This window comes from Serinus canaria, chromosome 1A (genome assembly GCF_022539315.1).
Source record: "Serinus canaria isolate serCan28SL12 chromosome 1A, serCan2020, whole genome shotgun sequence".
Taxonomy (NCBI): Eukaryota; Metazoa; Chordata; class Aves; order Passeriformes; family Fringillidae; genus Serinus; species Serinus canaria.
The window spans coordinates 54,404,498-54,429,035 of NC_066314.1; positions in this window are offsets into that span (position 1 = coordinate 54,404,498).

The window sequence follows — 24,538 nt, forward strand, 5'->3', positions numbered from 1 at the left end:
GTGGAACCTCCTGGGCTCAGTCCCTGCCCGTTTCTCTGGTGCCATTGCTGGGCCCCTGGAGCAGAGCCTGGGCCCTGCTCGGAGCCCTCCCTGCAGACAGGGACACCCAGGGCTGAGGTGGGGCTTGAAAAGGGCCTTAAAAATCATCCAGTTCCAACACCCTGCCATTGCTAGGGACACCTTGCACTAGCCCAGGTTGCTCAGAGTCCCATCCAACCTGGTCTGGAACACTGCCAGGGATGGGGCAGCCACAGCTTCTCTGGGAAATCTGTGTCAGGACCTCAGCACCTTCACAGGGAAGAATTCCTCCCCAATATCCAATGTAAACATCCTCTCTGTCAGTGTGAAGCCATTCCCCCCTTGTCCAGGTCCTTGTCAAGAGTCTCTCTCCATCTTTCCTGTGGGCTCCCTTCAGGCACTGCAAGGCCACATGAGGTCACCCCAAAGCCTTCTCCTCTCCAGGCTGAACAATCCCAATTCCTTCAGCCTTTCCTCCCAGCAGAGCTGCTCCATCCCTCTGATCCCCTTGGTGTCCCTGCTCTGGTCTGGCTCCAGCAGCTCCCTGTCCTTCCTGTGCTGGGCCCAGGGCTGGATGCAGCCCTGCAGGTGGGGCTGAGCAGAGAGGGGCAGAGGGGCAGAATCACATCCCTTGATCTGCTAGAGTCCATGCAATAAAACATATGGACACTGGAAAAAAATGCCAAGCTTCTTTCCCCCGCCCCCCCCCCCCCCCCATTTCAGTTTCTTAGCTTGGATATAATTAAGAGACTATTCTCCTCAAACTGATGGAATTTCTGCTACTACCAGCATTCTGTTCAGCATGCACACTCAGATGGAGTACAGCTACTGAACACATAAAACAGAAATGCCCTGCATGCAAAAACAGCTTCTGTCTCTTCTGAAAGTGGAAGCCAGCACAGGGAAGTGATGGCACTCCTACCACAGAGGCACCTTTCCTGTTTTCATCCTGGAAGAGGATAGGAAGCAGACACTGACATCCCACTCCCAGCCTCCTGCTCCCAGCCCACACAGCAAAGAAGTCATTGAGGCAAAAGGCTTGCATGCAAGAGAAGGGGAAGGCAGGGAGAAAGGAAAGTTCCTTCTGGCTTTCAAAAAAAACCACAAGATTTGGAGCTCATGAGCAGCTTATGTGTTTGGTTTGAGCCAGGTTCAAGGCAGGCAGGTGCTGGGCCAACAGCCTCTGCAGTGCTGTCAATGCTTTTCACTGCTGATCTGCAGTTCCTCAACATCACGTGGGGACTGCTCTGGCATCCCCCTCACTTGAAATCTGCTGCCCATGACCTTAGGGAACAGCCATATCCCTGGGACACTCATTCCCTCTTTTTCCCCTATTCACAGAAAAGACAATGACTGCAAGAATAGAATGGAATAGAACAGAATAGAACAAAATATTTCAGTTGGAAGGAACCCACAATAATCATCCAGTCCAACAGCTGTAGCATGTCAGGGCTGACCAAAGGTTAAGGACATTGTCCAAATGCCTCTCAAACCATGATGGACCTGGGGCATTGACCACCCCTTCAGGAAGCCCAGTCCAGTGTCTAACCACTCTCTTGTTAAAGAAATGCTTCCCAGTGTCCGGTCTAAAAATCACACAGGGCAGGGAAATATGCTGCATTTTCTGCTACTGCAGAGACAGAGAATGGGAAAAGGAAGGATAAACGCCCTCAGAAACCTTTTTCTGAAAAACAGACTTGGATATTTAAGCTACGACTGCCATTGTGTCCTCATTCATGCTGATATTTGTTGTTGTAATCAATTATTAAATTTAGGTAAGAAAACTCTCAAGTAAAGGCTGAATGAAGACCAGTAATTTATCATCTTTCCTTTCTTTTCTTCCTATGTGCATATTTGAGGGGAAGATGGCATAGAAATTATTACTTTCTTTCCTGTCAACCCTTTTACCAGTCTGGGACTTCTGCCACTTGGCTAAGTTGACTTACAATTTTTTCAATAATAATTAGGATTTATCTGAAGCCTCTCGAGTGAGCTAGGCATGAGGATCTAGAAATGAAAGATGGGTTGTTACTGTGAAAGCTGTTATTACTTCAGTATCTGACCATGATTGTGCTGGTCCTCAATTTCTTGTGAGAAATGATGGTAAATGACATCCAGTCCTCATGGGTTTTGACTGTCAGTGTCTGGGAGGAGACTTGCTGAACTTACAAACTAAAATTAAATCTGTCCCTCCCCCAAAATAATAAACCTCCCAAAATACTGAACACTGAGAACTTCTGGGACTCCCATGCATTTATAGAGGATGTGTGTATTCTGAGAGGGAATCCTGTCTGTTGTTGCCCTCTCAAATGCACAGGAAACACTTCTTTTGTGGATATGAATCCTTCTGTTGCAATTCTCCACACTTAGGAGGTGGCAGGATTTCCTCTAAGAAATGAAAGTCCTTACATGCCCCCACACTGATCTGTCCTTCAGGATTCCCATAAGGACTTGAAGCAACTTATTTGTCATTTGTTAATCAAACTCAATGGGATTTTTAATGTGAAAAAAGTCCTTTGAATGAGACAGTTGAGTGCATCCAGTGAGGGTTACTCTAGGATGCAGACTGACAGTCAGTACAGCTGATATTTGGTTCCAGAACTTTGACCCAAAGACTGACAACTTTTTTTTAGCATTTTTTTGAATTCTATGAAAAAATGAGGGGGGGGTAGGGTGGAAAATTTCTCTTTTAAAAAGTCTTCCACATGCTGCCACACAGCTCAGAGTGAGAGACTCACCAATATTTATGTCTCCAGGGTCAGCACTGCTAATTGAATTAATTGAGGCAGTGCTGATTTGCACCATCAGAGAACATGACCCCAAAACATTGTATTTAACTTCATTTTCCCCATGTTTCCAGAGTTCTAGTGAGAGACAAACTGTCTCCCCCTCAGGAGTCATGGGGCAGGTATATAAAATAAGAGCAGTTTGACTCTCCCTGTACCATCAGGGGCAGGGACTGAGGAGAGAATATAGATAGATGTGTGTTTGTCAAGAATGAGCAGGAAGGGGATGGAAATCTGATGATGCTGACAGTATTTCTATGATCTCCAGATCTTCCTTTCAGCATCCCACTCTTACCAAGGTACCCCTTCCTCCAAATGGAGCACTTTGGGACCCTGCTGTGGTTTGTCTGCCAGAGCAGAATCACACACCAGTTCTGTAGCAAGCAGGGATCCTCCTTGCTGTGCATCTCTCCAGGACCCAACCCAGCAACTCTGACTGCCCCTAGAGACTGATCACCTCCTGTCGTGCTTCAGACACAGAACCTCCTGGCCATCCCACTTCTGCAGGGGATTGCTGGCTTCCCATGCCTTCAACTGCTCTGCAACAAACCCAGTTAAAGCCATGCACAGAGCCCTGTAACCCAGGTGAACTCTGGCTCACCCTGCTACTGCTATCTGCTTACACCTCAGCTGCCTCCTCCAAATGATGGCTGCTGCCCTGGTAATTTAAGCCTGGTCTCCCTTCACATGATTATATCATTCCTAGAAACTGTAGTTGGCTTTGTAATGGAGCAGGTCCTCTGTGTAGGTCCAAGGGCACTTTCTAGGATGCCGTGGTGATCCTCACAAATTCCCCTGTACTCCAGATGTCATCTGATGCATCACCAGATGTCACTTGGCTTGGATGCAGAGTGCTGTGCACACCATGGGTTTTCCAAGTTCCCATACCAATAAACCACTTGCTCATTCCCCTTGCTGGCTGTTGTTCATGAGATGCAAGCCACAATTATAAGCAATTATTAGCTCCTGTCCTTATATAATTCCCATGAAAAAAGCATGGGAGATATTTGAGTGGGAGGCGTCCCTGCTCATGGAAATGAGGTTGGGACAAAATGATCTTTAAGGTTCCTTCCAGCCCAAACCATTCCATGAGCTTTGTGATCTTTGGGGCAAAACCTTATGGGCACAGGAAAGTGCTGTCTCCTCCTATGCAGAAATTGAGGTGCAGGACACCTTTCCCTTTTCAGGAGGAGTTGGAAGTTTGTGGAGCTGGAGATATGGACAAAGGATTTTCCACCCCTCAGTCCCTGGAATGAGCTCTGCTGAGAGAGACCAACTTGAACTGCTGCCTGAAACTGGCCAAAGCTGGCAGCTGCTGAACCATTGGTAGTCACACTCCCAGAATGGCCATCCGCTGCCACTTTGATGGGAATCCAGCATTGTTTGGTGGCACTTACCTTAGCAGACAGATATTTCTCTGGATCAGGGAGAGCAATGTCACCGACATAGTTTATGAAAAATCCTTTACTTAGGAATTTTCCTCTCCTGAGAGCTGAGAAGCCTCAGGAACAAACTGTAAACAATTCTTATCTGCTGCTGTGGAATGCGACGGGAAGGTCTGTGATTGGCCCCGTCGGACTGTTTCCAGTTAGGGGCCTATCACAAAACACCTGTCCAGTGTCTCGAGCTGAGAAGACTTTTCGTTTACACATTCTTTCTATTCTTAGGATAGCCTTGGTAGTGAAATCTCTAGCTTTATTCTTTTAGTATAGTTTTTATATCTTATATATCATATTATAATAAATCAAGCCTTCTGATGCATGGAGTCAACTGTCTCGTCTCTTCCCTCATCCTGGGACCCCAGAAAACCATGTAACAGAGCAATTTAAGCTTTCAGAACTGTGCCTATCTGTTTTTTGCTTTTTTTTGCATTCAAGAATTATTCCTGTCACAGCTCAGCCTCTGACTCAACTTAATTAGCATTGGAAAGGTCACCTCACAGAAACTTAGGCAGATGAAGGACAGGAAGTCATACACCATTTCCTTCCCTTCCTTGCTCCAGAAGGGAAAGTCGAAATATTTCTATGCTTGTTCCTGGCTCTGGTTCTGTGCAGGGCCCAGAGTTGGACTTGATGGTCCTTGTGTGTCCCTTCTAATTCAGGATATTCCGAGATTCTGTGAGATGACATTATATTAGCTATGACTGTTCAATTTTACCTTTATCTGTAGCCAGCAGAGAAACCTTCCAAAACAGTGCTTCTTTTCTTTTTTCTATGGTGATGAAATATGTTCGAAAAAGATTGGAAACCACTGAATTAGCTGGGAATGCTGGCCCTCAGGCAGTGTGCTCCTGGACATATCTAATTTGGTAATGTTTATTTAATAGTGTGGCATTAAGATGATGTTGAGCTGGTTTCACCCTCATAAACCACACATCTCAATGCATGACCGAACTGGATTATTCCAGTTTTGTTTCAGTAATATTTAAGGGACTAGGCCAAGTTAACAGGCTAATTTTCATGCAGTTCATGCCTACAAGTACAGCTTTGCCTGATATTTCTACATCTCATCCAGCAGCTTTGAGATTCTTTACAAGATGACAAAAGTGAGGTAACTATAATCCATTGTTATCTGTTTCTGCTAACAATAAAAATAATCATGGATTTGCTGTCTGTAGAGCACCTGACTATCCTTCCTGGAACAAAAGTAATGTAGAAGTGTTCTACCTCATTATTCAAGGATTTAGTCCAGCATTAAAAACTAACTTCTATCTGGGAAAACTCACTCTTAATATTCAATCTAAACCTCCTTTCTGTCAGTGTGAAGCCATTCCCCCTTGTCCTGTCATTTCAAGCCCTTGTCAATACTCTTTTCATCTTTCCTAAAGGCTCCCTTCAGGTTCTGGAAGGCTGCAAGTTGTGTGGATGTTGAGGGCTGCAAAAGGACAGTGGGAGGGAATCAGACATGTAATTTTGCAAGCACAGCCTCAAGCCACTGGTTTCCACACCATGACATGATAGTTAGTGGATGCAACAGTCCTCCAGGGTCCTGGCTCTGGAAAACTGTTTGGTCCAGCATGCCAAGGCTCACACAGCCACATTTTTCACTCCCCCCTTCCCCAAGAAACCAGGGTTTCCTAATGGCCTGAGAAACACATTGCAGTTTCTGCCCTTTGTTCCCTACAGGGACAGGTGTTAATCTGATGGTTCTCTGCTAGTGCCTGTCATCTGCCTTAAGGATAAACTCAGTGCACATTTCAAGAATTGCTCATGCAGTACAAGTTATTTCAGCAGATTCTAACACGAGAGAGGAACCACTGAGAGCAGCACAAAGCCGGTGGGAGGCAGTGCTTGGAGAAAGCCGAGGACCAGAGCAGCAGACCCAGGAAGGAGAAAGCTGCAGAGAGCCCAGAGAGCAGAGCCAGAGGTAGTCAGTATGTGGCAGCATCATGCATCTCCACAGGAACCGTGTGACAGGGTCACAGATTATTGACATCTGAGACACAGCAGAGCAGTGCTTGGAAGCACGGGGTCTCTCGCCTCTGTACTGGCTTTCCTTCTCTTCCTCATCTCACGATCATGGTTACATCCAGGAGGTACCAGCAACATCTTCCCCAAACCCACCATTTTTGTACCTATTTCCAGCAGCACTCCCCTGGATTTCAGTGAGACTGCTGAAACGAAAAAGAAAACCACTGGAAATTATTGTCCTTGGTGGTCTGGGGGTGCAGCTTATCGTGTGTAAGCACAGCCACTTTGTACTCACAGAAATTCACAGTTTCCCTGGGCTAAACCCGCTCTCAGAGTCTGCTGAGCTGGTGCTCATCTATAGCTCAGGATCAGATGGAGGTGTGGGGGTGGTGACACATGCTTGGAAGCAGTTCCAATCACACAAATCCAAAAGAAAATTCACAGAGGAGCCACCTGAAGCAGAACAGTCACTGCAAATGCCACCTCTTTTCCATCATGGAGCATGTTCAAAGCATGAGGGTTTCCACAGGTCAGGGACCCAGCAGCAAAAACAAGACAAAGATAATCTGCTGGGTATTAGTGGAAGGATATGGGTACTAAAAGGTCAGCTAGTTCAGGAGAAGCCCCTTTGATGTTTCAGATCTGCCTGACATCTGAGAAGTCTGCTGCTTTCCAGAGCTGGCAGCAGGAGCTACTGTTTTTCTCAGGCTCTTTTCTCTGTGCCTGTGGCAAGCAAAGGAAGGACATTCAGCACTGGCTTGGTAATGCTGGTTTTTGGGATGAGGGAACTCCAAGTTCTTAGAGGATTACTGCTAGGGAGACATGTTGTAAAAAGAAAAGGCCCAGAGCTCTTTTCCATTCCTGTTCCCACATTGCCCAGTCACCATGTCCCCTTACTTAGGTTTGGCATAGGGCTGCCATTCAAGGACACAGATTCAAAACAAGCTTCTACTGCCCTGCCTCCCTAGTTCTTCTTCCACCCCACAGCAACTACCTCATTCCCAGCCTTGCTAAGGGGGTGAAATGCCAGAGGGCTTTTGCTGGAGGCTGCATGTGGCTTCAAACTGTAAAAGTATAGGTTTAGATTTGATTTTGGGAAGAAATTGTTACCTGTGAGGGTGGTGAGGCCCTGGCACAGGTTGCCCAGAGAAGCTGTGGCTGCCCCATCCCTGGAAATATTCCAGGTCAGGGTGGATGGGGCTCTGGGCAAGCTGGGATAATGGAAGGTGTCCCTGCCCATGGCAGGAGGCTGGAACGAGATAATCTTCAAGATCCCTTCCAACCCCGGCCATTCTAGGATTCCATTATGATTCTCTGTGGACCATAACTGAGAAACAAAGGGTGGCAGCCAGCTCAGGAACTGTGTCCTTCAGATGAGAGGTCAGGAACAGCACTTTCCAGTCCTGCTTTTTGGAACCACAGCACAGCTTTACTGTAACTAAGCAAGTCAAAAACTAGCTTCAAGAAGTTAGGGCCATAGCTAAGCCAGTGCTTATCTAGATTTATTCTGTGAGCATTTTCCCATGCTCAGGATGTGACTGTGCTTGGATGTGGGGATGGCACACACACAGATCTGATTGCACAGTTAATCCTTCATTACAAAGGTACTTGCTGCCTTCTCAACTGGTAGGAGGGAGGGAGACAGACAGATGAAGCCCTGAAATTTCGTCTGCACAGAACTAGAGACCTGGACTTATCCAGAGAGGAAATGCTGCTAGATACTGCCAAAAAAAGGACTTTGCTGTGCTCAGGTTTTCCTGACTTAGGTCTGTTTGGGGATATAGGGATGGAGCTGCTGCTACAAAATGTCTCCTACCCACAGAGCTCTTGGTAACATTTTCCTCATGGTTCCCAAGCTCCTCTGTCTCCACAGAGAACAAAAGAACGTTCCCATTGCCTTTGCAACTCAAACGCATCCTCACCTCAGCCAGCTGCATCAATCCCGAGCCTTTTGTAAAGCAAATTCTTTTTGAGGAACTCCGCTTTGAGCTCCACTGGCTCCTTCCTGCAGGCAGAGCTCTCCAGAGCTGGGACTGCATCGAGGCTCGGCTCAGCTCAGGTCACTCCGTGCGCAGCATCAGCGTCTGCAAAGTCATCGAGCTTTGGCTGCAGAGTGCTGTGCCGAGCCGGAGCCCAGCTCCGCGGCACTGCGCATTCCTGCCGGCAGGAACAGGCTCCGGGAGCACAGGCAGCCTCGCCATGACCTTGCGAAGTCCGCCAGAGAGGAGAGGGGCAGAGAAGCCCAGGCTCTCCTGGAGCTGGGCATAACCTGTCACAACATTCATTCTAAATTCCCCTCCCGCTCTGCCCCCTCTCCAACTTCATCTCTGGTGGAGGACAGGACAGGTTGCTGGAGCACCTGGTCAGCCCAGCTGACCAGTTGTCATGAGGACTGCTGTTTAATTATATGAAGTTGTCTTGGCCCAGCTCCAAAAGCCAAGGACTCAGGTCCGGTATCCAATCATTTATTTCTCCCACAACTCAGGAACACTAAGCCTCTGCAACTCCAAACAGCACAAGGTTGTTCAGACTACTGGACCAGCTCTTTAGAGATGACTCTTCTTGGTCATCTTGATTTTTCTTTTTAAGAAACAACTTCACCTTCTAGGATATTTCAGGTAGAAACTTCTGAGCAGAGCCACTCGCTGTAAAATAATGAGCACACGACCCTGAAAAATGAGCTTCAGTGATGTTTTATACAACCAAAAAGGAAGGGAGGAGAAGAAGAAAACACTAATTACATCTGGAATGCACCCATAGTGTCACTATTGCACTGGTAATTACGCCAAGACTTTACATGGTTTTAAAATATCAAGAAGATGATAGGTATTTTAATATCACATTCTTTAATATCACATATCTTTAATATCACATTTCACACAATGGCTGTGTGAAGCCATTTCACACACCTGTAACCCACACCTCTTGTGACTGTGATGCTCTCATACTTATATAAGACAGAGGGATGAAAATCTCTGAAGTGACAGTTGCAAGAGAAGAGATTACTTTTCCCCCTTATTCCACCACAGAGGAACCTGTGCTGGAATCTGCTAAACTGGGAACAGATTCCACCTGAACTGCTCCTACAGGCACTGGTCAGGTCAGGGCTGAATCCTTGCTCTGAGAAAGAGACAGAAGGCTCCACATCAGTGAGCTGCACACTCCCCACAGCTGGCAAAGGAATGAGAAGCTCAGGGGGTCCATGACAGCATTTGACAAAAGAGCCGGAGAAAGCCACCCCTGCTGTGAGCACAGACACCATTCCTGCTGCAGAAGTGGAACACTAGGGCAGGCTTTCTAGGGACACAAGGATTAGCTGGGACAGATAAAAATGGCAGTAACAGAAAATGAAATACAAGGCATTCCTTGCAAATTTAATTCTCCTCTTAGTGATGTGTGTCCTTTTCATTTGCCAGGCTGGCACTGTCACCAAGGTCAATGCAAATGTGCTGTCAGCTGCAGGAAATTGGTGGGAAACTGAGCATTTCTGAATGTCCTCAAGATTTCTGATGGCCTCTGCAAAATTACACTGGGCTTCATTCTTTTGTCACAAGTTCCAGTTGTACAGCTAAATCAATCTTTTTCCATTTAGGGAAGAGAAGACATCTCCATAAATCTGATTTCCCCCAACTCCCAACCAACAGAAACTCTCCCATACTATGCTAAGACAGAGGGTTTGGTGGAATTTTAGAAGGGATAAGGACATCAGTTCACTGGTTCTCCTCTCCTAAAAGCACCACAGCAGCCAAGATTATTTCTCCCCTGCAGTCCAACTCCCACCCTAAATGGAAGAGCTGGTCCAGCCAGAGCAGTACCTATTCCCCATCAATGTTGTGCCAAAAGCTGTACAGGCAGCTGTGGAACATAAAAAAAAGGTTCCAGAAGAGAATGCTGGTAAAATATCAAATATCACTTCTGAGACCCGTCAGTTCTGTGAAATGTAAGAACATTGCTATTGCATCGTCTGCCAGCACCACTGCACTGCAGAAATCCTCCTCTCTGTAGAGAATGGGTGGGCTCCACCATCTGTCTCTTGAGCACTGCAGAGAGCACAACAGCTCCCTCTGCACATGCTCTGGCACGCAGCAGCAGCAAGTGATATCCCCAGCTCTGGCTTTGAGTGGGCAGATGCAAGCAAATAGGATTTATTAATTCATCACTGTGTTGCTTTTAGTTTTGCCTTGGTACAACTGCACTGAATTCCACTGAGCTAAGCTGGAGTAATACCTCAGGGAACCTGCTGCTCCTTCCCCCGCCCACACACACATGCCCCACTCAAACCACAGCTTTCACCCCATGGACAGGTGAGTTTGGAAAGCAAACACTTTTACGAATGAATCACTGGCAGAGCAGACAGCTTGAGGAAAGTTTCTTTCTCAGTGAAGCCACCAGTCTGAAATGGACTGGGGAACCAGAGCATCAAAGACCAGTTATAACACTCATTACCTTGAGAATTACTTTTATTCCCAGAACTCATTTCATTTCCTAGCAGAGGGCAGAAAGTATCACTTGTAGTTATTGAATGGGGCAAGTACGGCAAACAACAGGATCCATGTTCCCCATCTCCCAGGCAGGCTGTTCCATTGCCTTATGGACACTGTAATTATTTCTGAAATCCAGCATTCAGCTGGGTCAAAGGAGATGAGACTTGGCCACCAGGTTGTCTTCTCTCCATCAAACCCATCCCAATGTAATGTGAGTGGTGGATGTCAGAAATGTCACATCTACCAAAGCTGCCGACTTTTCTCTTAGCAGCCCTGACAGTTGCCAGGAAACAATGCCTTGCTTTTACTACAGTGACACAGAGGACTAAAGCCACATGCCGCACAACACTCGCCTGCCAGAGAAGGGGAGAAATGCTCACCCTGGCTCTCCCATCACTTCACAGATGAGGAAAGCCTCCACTCAAGCCACAGAAATTGCAGCAGTGTAAATCAGGGGCAGGGTTCCTGCCACCTCACGTCTAGAAAGGGCTTTGGCCATCTGTTCAGGTCACCAAGAAGTTTGGTATTGCACTGCTTCCTGCCAGCACCCAGAGGGTCTTACTGGGGAGTGACATGAATCCTAAGGGAAGGTCTCAAAGGTGTCAGAGATATGCCAAGTGATCCAGAGACACCATCATCGAAACCTACCACACAGAAAAGGGAAGAAAAGCCCCATTCTTTGTCACACTGGATAACACCACCACCTATTCTACAAGAAGCAAGAACAGGGTGAGGACAAGCCTTTTTTTTTCCTTTTTTGCTGTTTACTGGGCACACTTCAGATCTCAAACAGTGCCACATAAAGCAACAGGCCTGTATAAGTACCGACTCTTTTTGAGGGATCCAGTCAGGCTGTGGAAGGGAGGTGAAGACACAAAAGGAGTGGCTGATGTCACTTGGTCTTTTCAGCTGGAGAAGAGCAGACTGAGGTCAGAGCTCACAGCGGCTCTGCGGCTTCCTCACAAGGGGAAGAGGGGCAGGCCCTGATCTCTGCTCTGTGTGACCAGGGACAGAAACCGAGGGCACGGCTGGAGCTGTGTCAGGGGAGGGTCAGGGTGGATATCCGGAAAAGGTTCCTCCCCCACAGGGTCATGGGGCACTGAACAGGCTCCTCAGGGATTGGTCACAGCCCCAAGGCTGCCAGAGCTCCAGGAACATTTGGACAATGCTCTCAGGTATTGTCAGGTGGGATTATTGGGGGTGTCTGTGCAAAACCAGGAGTTGTGCTGGATGATCCTTTCAACTCAATGGATTCTATGATTCTATGATTGCAAGAGCCATGACCCCACAGAAGCAGAGACAGACACAGAGCCTGATGCAGGATCACATGGGGGATTGTCTGCCCAGCCCAGGAGCTGCAGTTTTCCACCATGCCACCACCTCAGCACAGCAAATGGACAGTATTCCAACCCCTTGCAAAGAATGGAAAGGAGGTTTCCTGCATGTCCCCCAGTCTGTTCCTTACCCTTGACACTGCAAACCTATAGTCTTACGCAGAACAGGAACAGGATTCCAGTTCTGACTTCACCAGTGTTTTAACTCTACCTTTTCCTGCCTCAGGAGACACCAAGTGTCAGCCCAGATGGAGCCTTTTGGAAGAGCAAACTACCTGTGTCAGCTAAGTGGGAGCCTTGACACCAACACAGATTTTTGTGCCCTCTTAGTAGAAGCTGGTTTTCCTTTCCTTGCTAAAGATGAAGAAAAAAGGCCTTAGATTTTTATCTCCTGGCCTAAAATTGGTTGAGTGTACCTTGCATTCCAAAGACACTGTAGAATGTGGAATTGAAGATGGATGGGAAGACTGACATATTCCCTCTCCCCCATCCCCAGCCTGTGTGGAGATAAGCCAAGAGGAGCAAGGTGTTCCAACTGAAGGGGTGGTGCAAAGCCCTTCCCTCCTGCAGAGAGAACAGCAGGGAATATTCTGCTCTCACTCCATGCAAAACAGCACAGCTCCTCACCACATCCCACCCAGTGGGTGAGGGCAGAAGATACCAAAGTCTTTCAGAGCTCCCACTTTGCCACACATTGTAGCCAAGAGGATTAGTTCAGTAAGGGCAGACACTAAGCTCTGATCATCTTGTTCCAAGGGTACAGATTACTGCAATATGAGCCCTGGAAAAAAAAAAAAAAAGAAAAGAAAAAAGACTTTAAAACCAGATGACAACAAATCAAGCCAAAACATTTTTTTCAGAATGGGTAATGATAGAAAGAAAAAAAAAAATCACTTTTATTTTGTTCACCAGATCAGAAGCTGATTAGAAATGCTTTGCTCCAAACTCTTTAAAGAAAATACAGGCAAAAGATTTTCTGAAAGATAAGCATAAAGGAGCCATTTGATCTCTTGGTGCCATCTCTTTGTGTTCCACAAACTCCAATTTCATTCGCTTCTTCATTAAACACGATGAGAGAAATTGAGCTAAACTTCTAGTTTCTGAAAGCCATCCAGTTTTGAGAACATCAAGAGGTGGTGATGCTTCCCTTGATCATGTCCTCCAGGGAATAACCACTGGATTCACCAAAGGCCCTCATTTTCTGTTCTCTTACACACCAGTGACAAACTCTAGGTCACCTAGAGGGCACAGATATACACCCATACCATCCAGCACATTCTACCAAAATTATTAGCCCATTTCAAAGACAACCATCACTGAAGCTATTAATAATTTATCCAGCTCTGGAATGTTATCATCTCTCAGCTGAGATCATCAGAGACATTCTTCCTCCATCCTACCTGATTGAAGAGCAATGGAAATCCTGTCTGGGCTTTCTGACTGTGGGAATTGTGCCAGTTTGACCTCCCTTAGTGCTTCCAACAACCCTGTCTATATAACCACAGAGCCATCCCCTGCCCTGGGGCAGTTGGCCAGAAGGCTGATGGGTAGTGTGGAATTACAGTAAATTTAGATATGAGGTATGGCTTCTGTTAGGAATTGGGAGTGCCTTCTTATGGCTGACATAAGCAGTCCTGCATGTGAGGTTTACAATGCACAATACTGCAGGTCATAAAGGGAATCAAGGCTGGGACTTTCAGGAGAGACTAGGAACAAAGATCTGGCTTAAAGTCAATGAGAAAGAATTTGCTGCTTCACCTTGGTGGGTCCCAACCCATACAGCCAAATCCAACATTTAGCTGGAAGCTTTCAATCCCAACCATTCCTGCTGCAGAAAGTGGAACACTAGGGCAGGCTTTATAGGGACACAAGGATTAGCCGGGGCATTCTACCAGGGAGCAGTGGAACTGGCATTTAGACAATGATTTGAGCTTGCTCTGATGCTTAAGGCAGGCTCAGTAAGGAAAAAACCTCTTGGTGAGAAAAATTCTTGAACAGATTCTCTATGATTCACTATGTTCCTTACTCCATCTGTTTCCCTTAATACCCAATGTAGCAACACATTAACCTCACATTTTAAGAATGAATGATGAAGGCTGTAGCCAGCATTATAGTCTGCAGTGAAAAGGCTCCATAAGGCTAAGCTAAAAGAAGTTAACACTTCTAAGTGGTGTCTTTCAGTGTAAACTTGTCAAACTTATCCGGCAGTACAACCCTGGAGCACTAACCTGCTTTAATATGCAAGAAGCTGTGGCAACTGCTTCTGATGGGTTGCCTTTTTTTTTTATTTGTTTGTTTTTTTTCTTATTTTCCCCAACCCTTATTTCCTATTTTTGAGCTGATTCTCAAACCATGGTCTCTCAGCCTCTGGGAGGTTCTGTGAAAGCAGTGATCATCTTTTTCTGGTTTGAGTTGGCCAGTGCAAGCCAGACTGGACAAAAGCTGTAGGGAAGGAGTTGCTGAGGTGCTTTATCAAGAATAGGGCTCAATCCTAATTTTCACAGGAAATATCCTGTCCACAATACTGTATGTTTCTCACCAACCCAGGTCAATGGAGCACAATGGAAAATCATACAAGAGAAATCATGCTGGCATCTCCATGGATAGGCAGTGAAAGGTAACAAATGGCCTGCAAGAAGGATGGAGAGGGACTTTTTACACAGGCCTGGAGTGACAGGACACGAGGGAATGGCATCACACTGACAGAAAATAGGTTTAGACTGGATTTGAGGAAGAAATTCTTTCCTGTGAGGGTGCTGAGGCCCTGGAACAGGTTTCCCAGAGAAGCTGTGGCTGCCCCATTCCTGGCAGTGTCCAAGGCTAGGTTGGATGGGGCTCAGAGCAAGCTGGGATAGTGGCAGGGAGCTGGAATTAGATGATCTTCAATGTCTATTCTACGGACAAATTGTGCTCTCCCTTTTCTATCTCCAAGTTATACTTGGAATAAGCTGAATTTTACAAAGCTTTGTATTATTAAACAAAACATCATTGTGCCATTGGATCTGCCACAAAGAGTCCCTCCAAGCAAGTTTATTCTCATTGGTATCTGTGATGTATTTAATCACAGTGAGGTTCATCTCTCTGAACTTTAGGCATTTGATGTGGCCATCCTAACCTCCAGAGGTAATGAACATAACCAGAGATTTCCAGGATGCACCACATCTCCATCAGAATGGGACAGCTCCCTACACCAGGCAACTCCTGCTCCTTCTTTCTGGGTATGATGGGAGTTATCTTGCTCAGAATTATGTCTATGTCTTTGCTGTTGATGTCTACACATAAATCCTGTTCCAGTTGCCTCTGAGACTGTAAAGGAACCACACAATCAGGTTTTCATCCATGAAGTTATAATTAAATGTTTAATGTAACACAGGCTGATATCCCTGGCTCTCTGGAGATTTAGGAGTTTAAGGTTCTACTCAGGGCATTTCAGATCTTCCCTGTCTGATGCCCATGTCAAGAAAAAACTGAAATTGCCACTTCATAATGATTTGTGTAGGAGAAAGGATTTCTACATATTCAGTTTAAATTAATGTCACTATTAGGCTGCTATTCCTTTATCCCAACTCTTGTCACACAGTGCAATTATTATTGTTTTGGCAATATCTTCCCTTAAACTTGAACTGACAAAGTACCCAGAGCCTGTAGCAGGGCCTGATATCTGCCTGCCATCTCGTCACAGCTGCTGGATATTGATTATCATCTAATTACCCAATTGACATCCTCCCAGTTTTATTGTCTTGTTAAGGAGTTTATCATAAGATCTGTCAGACAATCTAAAGAGACTTCATTAGCATAGCACTAATAATTGAAGACCTTGGATGACTAATAAAATACAAGACATAAATTTCTTATCACTCCTTCTTCCTACTTCCCTCCTTTCATGACAAAATACAGTAGTTGATGATGATGCCTCATAAATCTGCTTCCCTTCTCCCCCCCAGAGACTCTATCTGATGGTATCTAATTTTGATAAGGAAAAAAATGCTGAAAATAAGGATGGAAATCAGAAGAGACAGCCGTGTTTACTGATACTCTGGAAGTGAATCCTATCCAGTCTTTCTGTAGTCTTGGAATGTATCAAATAGAAAGATTAACCTCCTTGCAGAACTATTCTGCAAGTACTGCCGCTTTGTCTCCTCCTATCCCCAGGAAGCGTTGGTATCACACAAATCCTATTCAGCAATTTCAAATTAAGTTTGACCTTTCAGGTTTGGGGATGATCACCTTCCAGAGCTCCATAAGAGCATTTCACTTGTTGGAATCAATACTCTGGTTCAACTTTGTGGAAAAACCTCAGCCAGGTGTGATTCAGTTCAATTTATAAAGGAAAAAACTTGAAGCTACCCACTCAGAGCCCAACAGGGCATAAACTTTGGATGAGACACACCAAGAAATCTTTGCAAAAGTTCCCCTTTGATTTCTTTGAACAGAACAGAATAAAATCAGCAAGGCACTTGGACCAACCTTGAGCTGGAAGGGGGGAAAAGATTCCTAGAGCTCTCAGGGTACAAATGAAGGACCAGCAAGCTCTGATTCTCTAAAGCAAGACAAAATCATATAACAAGCTGCTCCATATAGTGAGACAAAGGTATGAAGTCTTATCACTGAAAAGGTGATGCCAGATATAGAGTACTATGCTAATGAAGTCAGACAAAGCAGATTTAATTATCTTCCTTTGAAAAACCCTCTTTTTTTTAATTACTACCCCCAAATGTGCTGCAAGACACAGATATGTCCATATAAAAAACCCTATATACAAGCAGCTAATAATTTCAGAAAGATTTAGCATATAAATACGCCCTTCACTATCAAAAGGGGAAGGTTTCAAAAGCAGAGCAATTCTTTGTCCCACTCTTCCTGAAAATGAAACAGATTTTTCTCAGGTGAACTGTTGCTTCTCCAAAACACTTCTGATTGGATAGTAATACACCAAGAAAAAAATATAGTAGCTGAACTGGTAAAACATAATTTTTTAACAGTTATAGGAAAATTAACAAGAAATAAACTGTCTTTGAAGGTATCCTTACTTTTACTTTGAAGGCATCCTTGGCAGCTTTGTTATTTTCTGTTTGAATTCCATCTAGTGAAGACCAAAATGGCTTTACATGTAAGTGTCAGTTTAGTCAGAATATAAGGTCTTAAATAAGGTCAAGGTACTTTCAGATTCTCAAAGGCACCTAGCTCTCAACCAAATAGCTCCAAGCAATCTTTAAGCAATCTCAGAGACTTTGGAGTCTTCATATAGCACTTGGACAGCTTGAAATTTAAACCATTTTGTCTTGCACTAGATTTTTTGCTCTTGGATGCTTGAAACACTTTTGAAGACCAATCCTACTGAAGGAATCAATCTCTTTAAAGACTCAAAGGGCAACAGAGCCACTGGACTTTCAGAAATGCATATTTTCTTTACTCTGTACAGGAGTTACCTAGCTACAGACCAAGGGCAGTAGCAGTAAAGTTGTATTCCCAAAGACTGGGATAAGAACAGGAATGATTATTAGACACAGAGATTATACAGGAACAGTGGATTTGACTATGATAAGCTCTGATTCTTCCAGATGCTTTTAGTCCAAGGTAAAGAGCACTGACCCAACCCTGAAAGGGAATGGGCGAGACTAAAGAACCTGCTTGTGGCCTTTTAGGGCCTGAAGGGAGGCTGCAGGAAAAATGGAGAGACTATTTACAACAAATTATACTCCCAGTCCAGCTCCTGCAAGGCAGAGAAGTTCTGATGCAGGAGAAGTATAGGGAGTCACAGCCTTCCAATCCAACAAGATGAGCCAGAGGCAGAGCATATCTTGTTTTCTTTCCCAGTCTCCAGAAGCCTTCCCTGGAAAAGAAAGAAGACCGACCTCTTCTGACCCTCTTCTGCAACGTGGCTTTGAAAGCTGGATGTCAAATCCTCCCCCTTCCTGCCAAATAGAGACATTTTCAGAACTCAAATTCAGTTTCCCAACTTTTCTATGTGTTTATCCTGCTCACAGGATGACATTTAGCTCCTCATATTTCTTCCCTGCTCACTGGCCTGTCATCCAAGAGTGTGATTAGTTCATTCAAAAGAATGAAGGGCAGTCCAACCTGCCTGAAGAGAGGTGATGGAAAATAGAATCCTTGCTAACAAGAGCATCAGGACAAAGGTCACATATTGGTAGAGGTGATGAAAGCTCCTGCAGGTCTATTCAGTGTGGCTGTTGCTATGAGAGTGAAGAGATTTGCTGGCCCTGAAGCAGGGAGAGGACACAGATGCTGTTCCGCTCCATATCAGTTACAGATTCTGGTCACTTGCGTAAGTTAATACTCTCCCAACTTCTTTTGGGCTTATTACAGCTCTTCTTCTGTTTCAGCTGGGCAGCACAGTTCTGCCTCTCTTTCCACAGGGAGAACATGCTGCCTTTTGACCCTAACAGGCACATGGGGGCAAAGGGTAGATTTTAATCTCTGATCTGCACTGGTGGTTCCAGCTCAGGTTTATTATCTGTGTGGAGGAAAAAGACAACAATCTCAGGAGTGCTTTCCCATTCAGAGCCAGTCTAAAGCTCTGTTTGTGCTGATAAGAAAATATCTTTGCATCACTGCTCTCAACCGGGCCATCTCTAGCCAATTTCTGCTGAAAAAAATAATGTGTAAATAGGGAAGGAAATAAGCACTTCATTCTCTCTATCCAGGTGAAATAAAAATATTATAACTGCATAAAACAGGCGAGTTCCTGCCAGATGAAATAAAAAGATTATAACTGTATAAAACAGGTGAGTTCCTGGTGCTGTTGAACTTCCTTTTGAAAGTTTGTTCCCAACACAATTAGACTTCGGCTGTTGTTTTTCAGGGTGACAGCACCAGAATCATTACCCAGAGCATTGCTTCAGAAATTAATTCTGTCTCAGGGACAATGACAGGTCTTGGGATAGCCAAGCAAACAACACACTAAAGTACTGCCCATTCTGTGCAATGCAGTGAGTGCCATATTAAACACACATTTAATCAGTTGTGATGAAGGGCAAGGGTAGAAGCACACGTTCTGCCTCCCTGTTCAGCTCCTGGAGCACTCAAGGGCTACATCCAGAGCTCCAGTACAAGACAGAAGCCACCACTATAAGGGCATATGGAAGGTGAGAGCCTTTGTTTCTTCATCAACTCAAGAACCCTTTCACTTCCAAAAGAATATTAAATGAAGGAGGAATTTGTAAACAAGAACATGCAGAGGCCCAAGCCAGGTGCACAGGAGCGAGAGGCACTGGGAAAGAACAAAAGCCACTCATTGATGGGACCACCAAGGATCCTCAGGCACAGCTTTGTAGAGGAATTTCTAACTGCTAAGAAGGAGGAATCAAGAGGAACAGGACAACTGAGGATACTGAGGTGGGCCTGAGAGACTGAACTTAAGGAATGTTTAGTGGGTCAGGGCAAAAAAAAAGGGAAGGTAAAAATAGGACATGAAAGGGTATAAAAAAGGGTCAGTCAAATGTAACCCCTCACTGATAAGTGTATTTGGCTGAGCAAGCCTGCACCCAGTCACTACAGTGCATCCTATGTTTTTATTTATTTTTTAAGCCACTTAAAATGGTCTTTTAAAGTATTTTAAAGCCTTTTGCTGTCTTTCTGTACAATTTCACAGTCTGTCCCATGTGTGGGAATGCTCCAAGGTCAAGGTGCCAGCTACTGGGGACAGGAGCTGATACACACCAAATAGAAAGCATTTTGGAAAGTTTAAATAGGGTGAAATGTCTGTTTGTTTTTCAACCTCAAATCTACTTTTTTGCAAGTCAAATTTCCCCTCAAAATTTTTTTTTCAAATGCTTTCATGTGACAATTGCTGAAGCAGCTCTCAAGAAATGTAGATGCTTAAATACAAAATGTTTCGAGTTGTAAAGACCGTATTTAGGGAGAAAATAGATGATCTTTTGGGTCAACCCTAGGCAGCAGGTGTTGTTTTCTATAAGATGGTCTGTATATATTCTATAGATATAAGTATAGACACACTAAGGTAGCATTAAAAAAAATCCAGACAAAACAGAAGATTATAAAAAAGGTAATATCACATTCTAGATTTTTTCAGAGTCCTTATTACAAGGCAAATCATCTCTCCTGAGCTGCAGTGGGAAAGGCAACAATTTTTGCCTATGAACACATTACAGCAGGAATAGTTTAGCAGCAGATTCTCTGTTCCCGGGTCTCTGTTGAGAGATTCTTGATTTGAACAGCTTTCAGTCAAGAAAGAGAGAAAAATATCTCTCCACAGACATGGCTTTATCAAGGCATAATCCCTAATAAAGTAAAAGGCTTGATTTCACAAGAGAAGCAGATAAGGCAGCAATGCCCAGAAAGGATTTAAATAGAGAGCCTTGAATAGATTCCCCAGTTCCCTTTTATATTGTGGATTTCTGGCCGGAGAAACAGGTGCAGGAGCTCCTGAAAACTGGAGTCCATAAGGTTTTCTCATCACCATCTAACTCTACTCCAGTTTTCTTTTGTACTTTTTTCAAGAAGCCAACCCTTTAGCTTCTCTAAAATTTGTTGCCGTAATTTGTGTTCTGAGGTCTTGTGGAGACAGGAAACCTTCAGAGGCAATCATACACTAATGCCAGCATCAATCAGCAACCACATTAGATAACAAAAACTCTTCCAATATGTCAATACAATAAACAGTGATCAAATTCCACTCAGTGCAGGCCACAAAGCCTTGCCTGTACTTCGTCATGATTTTTACATGACATACTTAAATTTACAGGAACTGTCCTGCCCTGTTTCTAAAAAAAGGAGTAAAAGAACTGTGGGTGTTCAATTAAATAAGCAGGAAAGACAATTCCTTCTCTTCCCAGGGACAAATTCACAGCCATATCGTCAACAAAATGGATAAATGTCACTTCTGGGTTACTTGAATTTTAACCCAAATCCAGCAACAGGCAAGCTCAGTTATGATGGAACAATGCCTATGCTTTGCTGTGACCAAGATCTCTCAGATTCATTTCAGACATGGCTGAAATGGACTTTTTTGGAGGGGAAATAAAGCTGCTTTTAAGTGAAAAAGCACATTCTAGGAGCTGCATAGCCAGTGTTCCTTGCAAATACTGTAGTGCATGGCATGAGCCAGGCCACCACAACTTCTGGAGCTACACATTCCCTTCAGGAGCCTCTCTTGCTCTGTCCTTCAGAAATTCAGCATCCCCTGAATCCTGGGGAGGGAGAAGGTTGAACTTCATGATGGAACAGTGTGCAATTTTGGCTGCTTAAATACAAATCTCATTTATTATGAAGGCAGCTTTTCAACAGAGATAATGGCTGTGCTAAAATTAAGATTATAAAACCTGCCATCCATTCCTTTCAGGAATATTTACCAATGGCCCAGGTATCCTATTGGAATCTGACCTGTATAGATGCCAGTGGCTCTATGGTAAGGCAATAACCTTTTCACAGCCCATCTGGCTTTTTAAAATATCTGTTTACCAGCATATTCCACAATTTCAGTTTCCTCCAGTGACATGAGGAAGTTTCTCTAGGATGCCATCAGCATTTTCTTGTCTACAGAGCCCAGGAACTGCTCCAGTAGCATATTTCTTGCATTAAAGAAAAAAAGAGAGCTCCGAAAGCTAAAGTATCTAAAGCTATCTCCCCAGATTCAGCACAGCATTTTTTACTTCAGAAGTAAATACTGTGAAATCCAATTTCATCTCCCACCAAAATGTCTATGCAATATTAATATGCATATCAGATTTTCTTAGTATTGCTTCCAGTTCTTATCTTCCCTACCACTGCACTTTTTCTTTATAGAGTTATTTCTTATAGTGGAGAAACTTTTGCCACATAGGGCCTAAAAAAATAATGTTTTGATCCCCAAAGGCCTTTTGGTAATATGATAATGTAAACAATAAAGGCAAAATTTCCCTGTGGAGCTTTGCAATACAGTATTACTCACCCACCCCAAGAATTTATACCATAACTCTCTTTTTCCTAATGCTGGTATTCAGGAGAAAACACAGAAATGACAGAATTTAAAGCAAAAAGGTGATGCAGACATTTGTCATGCAGCCCTTCTATATGTTTGTTACACCTTCTCATCCTACTTTTCTTCTTCCCAGTTTAACTCACTAAAGTTCCTACACTAAAGTTCCTCTCAGTTCCTTCTCCAGGAGATGATGTCAGTGCTGTTGGACAGGTGGATTACATGCAGAGGCTGCAGGCCAGGGTTTGCTCATCCTGATTTTGTCTCAGCCTTCTGCACTGAAACAATGTCAGCTGGCTCAGGGCTTGCAGGTACCACGGGGGGCAGGCAGGTGGGCCCAACTCACCTTAACTCATCTAGCCTCCTCCCGAAATCCTGAGCTTTGTGCTGCATTGGAAATAAAACCAGCTCACAGAATCACAGGATAGGTCAGGTTAGAAGGGACCACAGTGGTTGGTTTGGTTGGTTTTTAAACAGCTAATTCAGGAGATCTCTAAAGCTTATAATAATAAATCTTATCCTGATAGTTACTGGATAAATTTTGTTTACAGCAATTGGAATTGGACTCCTGTGCATTTCTACCTCTACTTTTAGCAATGTTTTTGGATTTTCTTCAAAAAGAACTCCACTGTTTTGGACTGAAAATGTAGGAGTCCATAGCATTTAAGGAAGAAGGATGCATGAATTATAGCAGGACTCACAAAATTTCAGTGTCCAAATGCTGAGGGGGACTCAAAAATTAGGAGGAAGGGAGTAGAAGTGGAGCACTGACATACTTCTAAAGGCTCAGAGAAACCACAGTACATTTTTCCTGTTAATGGCTAGCACTTGTTCATGGTATTTAGAGCATAAATAAGATCTAAATAGTAGCCAACAGCTGTTTTCCAAGCACTGCTAGAATCAGTTTTATTTGTGGTGCAAAACAGACCAGTGGAAGGACATTCATCACTCTATAGGCAAATTTAACATATGAGGATGCCTATCCTAAACCTTGGGACAATATCTTGGTGCCTGGCCTGGCCTTCCAGAGATCTGGAATTTGATGCTGCCCTTTAAGTTGACAGGACTCCTATGACTTTCAGGTTCAGGATACCAGAGTGATGCCACCAGGGTGATTTTAGTTCAGGATACTGAGAATTGTATGGCATCCTTCTCCCTCTTGCCATTTTCCAGTCCTTTCCACTTCAGAGGGAAGCTTTGATCCAACAAGGATCACAGGCAAAAGGCTGGTGAAATCCCAGATGGAAGAAGGCCAGTGCAATTAGACACAATCCCTCTTTGTAACTCACAATGTTTTCCCTGAGTAAATTATTGCTAATTTGATATACCAGGAAACACAGCTGATGCTTTTGAAGAATAAAATAAAACCCTCTGTTAATGAAGACACAGCACTACGGGCCACAGAAACACTAAGCCGTGCTTAAGGACCAGAAATATTAATGGATTATTGGAGCAGCTGAATTTGCCCCAGGACCACATCTTCCTTGAAAGGTGCACAAGCCAAATAGGCATCACAAGGGATGTGAATGGACAGACAGAAAAAGTAGTAGAGAAGGAAACTTCTGTTTAAAGACTACAATAAATGAGTGATATGACTGTTAGCAGCACATTTTCTTAAGGTCACTCATCAAAAAAATTATGAAGAAATAGAAGTCATGTCACCAGCATAGACAAATATCACAGAAAAAGTAAATTTGGAAGAGACCACAGTGAGTCATCTGGTCCCACCTCTGTGCTCAAGCAGGGTCAAAATATACAGCCTAGACAGCAAGAGCAAGAGAAGCTTGAACAAAGACTATGTCTCAAACAGTGCTTCAAGCCTTTTAAATGTTGCTTTTAAGACTATGTGCTTTTGGGCATGAACCTCACAGCTTTAAAATAAAAAAAAAATGCACGCACGCACGCGCACACGCACACACACACACACGCACACACACACACTTCCAGCCTTGGGATAACTTCACAAAACCCAGCATTCCACTTAATTGGAGTTTGTGGAGGATCATTTTTGAAGAGGCAACTTGTGTCCCCTCACTACAGACCAAATGTTCCACTCTTTCCTCATCCAAATTTGAGATACAGATGAATTAATCTTCCTTACTCCCTGTTGTGTAGAACATGTTGTTCACTAAGTGGAAAGACCTTCTGGAGTCTTTATTAGGGGGAAAAAAAAAAAAAAAGAGACGCTGACAATTAATAACAGTAAACTCCCAGAGTGACAATGACTGTGGCTTGTCCTCCGAGTTATTACTTTCCCGCCCCCTATTCAGATCTAAAATTCATGCTTTTCTGTTTGTGATCTTTCCATCTGTTGCAAAGACAGCAAAAAGAAATATTCCACATGCATTTCTCCCACGATGGAAGAGGCATGAGAGGAGCTGATATTTCTGTATTGCTGTGCAGCAGCATCCAAAGGCTTCTCTTGGGATCAGTATTTTCTGGTCTGTCAGCACAGAGGACTTCAAGACCATGCTATTTAAATCTTTAGCCAAAAGCAAGTGCAAATGTCTGTGAAAAACACTCCTGGACTTAGAATGTAAGCATTAAGACCCTTAAGACTTCCGAA